Source organism: Agrilus planipennis, unplaced genomic scaffold, assembly GCF_000699045.2.
Source record: "Agrilus planipennis isolate EAB-ADULT unplaced genomic scaffold, Apla_2.0 scaffold128, whole genome shotgun sequence".
Lineage (NCBI taxonomy): Eukaryota > Metazoa > Arthropoda > Insecta > Coleoptera > Buprestidae > Agrilus > Agrilus planipennis.
Window position 1 is genome coordinate 1 of NW_020438862.1, and position 4553 is coordinate 4553.

The window sequence follows — 4553 nt, forward strand, 5'->3', positions numbered from 1 at the left end:
CACTCCAAAAGATTTAACATTTCAACAGCAACTGAATGTGTACTGCAATCCAATATTGAATATGGTAACTATTTATTTACTATGATACGAAGGACATTCCAACACTTTGTACCGGTTCCATCATTTTAAGGGAGATTGGAGATAACTTTTCAATATATTTTAATTTAGTTCGTGACTAATTCCAATCATTAAAGTGCTTCTATATACCTAAACGATAAAAAAATAGGTACATCGGTAAAACAAATTGTAGGTATGATTGCCGTAAGCGATTGTAAGCATTTTCAATTTTTCTTGCCCTACCGTTTTCCTAAATTTAGCGGTGTACTTATGAGGTCTGTTCAAAACATATCGCGATTTTTTTGTTTTTTCAGAAATTATTTATTCTTGAATATCTATTTTGGCTCCGTCATATTAACCCCACTAGATATTATACATTTATGCCAAAGTTTTCCAATCCTCGAAGCACTTCAAAAAATCATTTTTTGTGATCTTGTTCAGTGCCGTCATTATCTCCTCAATCATAGCGTAGCGTCGTCCTTTAATGGCCGTCTTCAGTTTCGGGAACAAGAAAAGTTACAGGGTGCGGAACACTGTGGCTGCGGCATTATTAGTGTACTGTTTTTGGCCAAAAATTCGCGCACAAGCAACGATGTGTGGACAAAAACATTATCATGGTGGAAAAGCTAATTTTTGTTCTTCAACAAATCCGGGCGTTTCTGGCGGATTGCTTCGCGCAAATTGCGCATAACTTGCAGGTAATATTCCTTATTGACCGTTCTACCCTGTGGCAAGAACTCATGATGCACCACGCCCCTGCAATCGAAGAAAACTGTAAGCAAAACCTTCACATTCGACCTAACTTGGCGCGCTTTTTTTGGTCTTGGCTCGTGCGAACGTGCCAACTTCCATCGGGATGATTGAGCTTTGGTTTCCACGTCATAACCATAAACCCATGATTCGTCACCAGTTATGACCCTCTTGTTCTCTTATTCTTTCAAATACCTCTTCATTTCTAACCTTCTCTATCCACGTTATCATCATCTTATTCATACCCTTCAAAAAATCATTTTTTGTGATCTTGTTCAGTGCCGTCATTATCTCCTCAATCATAGCGTAGCGTCGTCCTTTAATGGCCCTCTTCAGTTTCGGGAACAAGAAAAGTTACAGGGTGCGGAATACCGTGGCTGCGGCATTATTAGTGTACTGTTTTTGGCCACAAATTCGCGCACAAGCAACGATGTATGGACAAGGACATTATCATGGTGCAAAAGCTAATTTTTGTTCTTCAACAAATCCGAGCGTTTCTCGTGGATAGCTTTGCCCAAATTGTGCACAACTTGCAGGTGGTATTCCTTGGCGTGTTTTTTTTTTTGTATTGACTCGTGCGGCAGCTTCCATTGGGATGATTGAGCTTTAGTTTCGACGTCATAACCATAAACCCACTTATGACCTTCTGGAGCAAATTTGAGTCGCCACGGAGAGAGTCCAACAGCTACTGTTTGTATTCTTAAGGCAAATTTTGCCTATCCACAGGTAATATAAATTCGACAATACATGAAAATGTTCGTCGCAGTTTATATGAATTATTTTTTACCTTAATTCTACGTAGTATGAAAGTACCCCATAATCTTCTTTTGTGTTCCCGCCTTTTTACTGCGTTTGCAAATACACAGTTTCGGTTGTACTTGACTTTTTGACATAATAATGTAATTGNGAACTCCGCTGTTTGGGCAACAGCTACATCCATACATATCCGAATTTGGTTGCTGAAGGATTATTCCCAATGACGACAAACAAACTGGTCACTGCTTTCATGGAGATAATATAGTTATAAAAATGGTAATTCCCACCGTATCGAATGAAACTAAATATTTAGGCCCCTAGAAGTTCCATTTTTGATTTTAAACTAACGACAACAAAATTATAATGATGCAGAATGTTTATCGACATAGGTACCTATACGTTTTATATACATGCTACACGATGTCCCGTAGCTGCTTCATGTAACAACAAAACAGTAATCGTACGTAGGGTTAGATTGCAAATATGTTATGGGATTGTTTGGTTTCCTTAAATTTATTTTTACTTATTCTCCCTTACTAGGTACTAATATATTTGTTATGAAATTCGCGATATTCAAACATATTTGACTTTTTAAAGACCTTGTGACAAGCTATAATTAATAATTTGTATATTTTAGGATGAAACTCCCTTTCAAGATAAAGCCACTCGTCATAAATTTATCCGTAAAGTACAGATAATTCACTTTTTTATTCTACTTGTTACTATAGGGGGTGTTGCCGTGTTCCATTTTCAGTAAGAATTTACAATTCGTTATAGTTATAATAATTTGAGCTACTTTTTTGTTACAGACCAGTTTTATACAAAGAAGTAAATACTACTAGTACTATTATAGAAGGGGGGACCGTAATAGAGGCAGAAGCATCGCACACTCATTCTATATATATATCTGTATTCTTAATTCTATTTTGGATAGCCCTGTAAGTATAGAGAATATCCTTACCTAAATATGCCAGAGTCGTGTTAGCATCCAGCTTCAGTTTTAAATAAAATGAAAATGGCATTGACAGTATTGTATGAAAATAAATAAAAGTAAAACAAAAATACTGGTATATAAGGGATGAAGAAGAAGGGAAAGAGCGAATATAAAGATAGGAGACGAAAAATTAGAAGAAGTGGCCGATTTTAGGTATTTAGAAAGTCAAATAAATCAGAACGGAAGGACTAGTAGGGATATAAAGCAGAGGATAGTGCAGAGTAGAATCGCCTTTAATAAAAAAAAGTCACTTCTATGCCCGCGAACAGTCAATTTAGAAATTCGAAAAATATTGTTAAAGGTGAATGTTTGGAGCGCGGGGCTGTACGGGTGCGATACATGGACGGTGGAGCGGTGGAAAATAAAAGGTTAGAAAATCGTTTCAAATGTGGCGTTACAGGCGAATGACGAGGATACCGTGGATAAAGAAAGTTAGAACTGAAGATGTATTAGAAAAAGTAAGAGAACAGGGGACTATGAAAGTCAATAAGAAATAGGCGAGATAGGTTAGTACGAAGTTAGGAGGAGTAGAGGTAGACCTAGATTAGATTACTGTTTGCAAATAGTTTAGGATATGCGTTGTGTAAGTTTTAAGGAAATGCGAAGATTAACTCAGGATAGGAAAATGTGGAAGTGTTACCAGTCTTGTAACTGATGACCTTATGATGATGTCTCAAGGTAGTTATTTCCTTAGTCTCTTTCAATTGGCGAAAAACCGTGTTTTAACCGGTTTCCGCATTTTTTTCTCTTTAATTGTTATTACCTTCGAAAACAATAAAACCAAGATTAGTACCTTAGCGAACACCGCTAAGAAAATTTTTCACAAGTAACTAGTTGAAAATATATAGTGTGGCGGATAATAACACTGCTATATTTAATTTAAAACATATATTTGACTAAACATTATATTAGACCCTTTTTAAATATTTCTACTCGAATTCTTTTGTATCTGTCTTTCGATTATTATTATTCTCTGTGAAAATATTTGGAACAGTGTATTCAAATTGTTTTGTATTCAATTCTATCGCTATCAATAAATTTTATTACATGTACTTTCCAGTAATCCCTATTAATATTTCAGCTTCGCGTACTAACTGCATGCCGTCCGTAGTTGGCTTCCTTTCCTAGTTACAATTTTACGATGGACTTTCTTCGGTGATTTGGGACTCATTCTACTTATTAGTATTTGTTATCTTCAGAACTTATTAGGTACTACCCTATTAGTACCCTACTTTCATTAACCAAATATTAGTTCCACCTTCATATTTCTTTTCAATAAACTTTTTCTTTGATAATTTAGACAGTTCGTTCCGAATCTCTCGTTCTTCAAGTAGCAATTCTTTAGTTCTACAAGTTGTTAGATTAATTGTTATTGTTGTTGTTATTCGTTATATAGTTTTATTTTCTAACTCCGAAGCTATCCTATCGTAGCTCNATTCTTATAAATCAGTTTATTGTTTTGACAACGAGAAAGGACCAGTAGAAGTAACTTGGGCATTAATTGCTGCGGGGGTAGATCACCCGTGCTTACTCAGCTGTTTATTAATTTATGCATGGATAGGAGAAAATTATGACGAATCAATTGTTATTTGCTGGGAATTACATTAAGTATTAGAAGTTGTCTAATTTTGTTGGACATTTTTAATTTTAGAGGTCGTAAACTAGATACACCGTTGGAAAATGCGATTCAAGAGGCGATGGCCGAATTGGATAAAATGTCAAAAAAGGAAACGACCAGCTCCTTAACCGAACAAAAGGAGATAGGAGTGCTGACCAAGAAATCTCCAGGTCGTTTACGAAGTCACAAATGAATATCGCTAAACTATTATCACCGAACGAAATTTAGAAAAAGAAACCGGACCAAACCGTAAAAATCAAAGTGTTTATATATACTACATATGTATTTATCACGGAGAGGACAAATTTTGATAACATTTTTCCTTGATCGTATTGGTAATGTTTCCTAAATATATTAAAAAATAATATTAGAATAATA

At 35.4% G+C, this 4553-nt stretch overlaps 1 long non-coding RNA gene across 1 annotated transcript; it reads left to right on the forward strand.

The window, feature by feature from the left end:
* The first annotated feature begins 2 nt into the window (after window positions 1-2).
* LOC112904195 lies at window positions 3-2495 on the forward strand. The gene is made up of 3 exons (XR_003230948.1): window positions 3-64; window positions 2201-2316; window positions 2373-2495. It is a non-coding gene; the product is annotated as an uncharacterized LOC112904195 (long non-coding RNA).
* Window positions 2496-4553: the final 2058 nt, after the last annotated feature.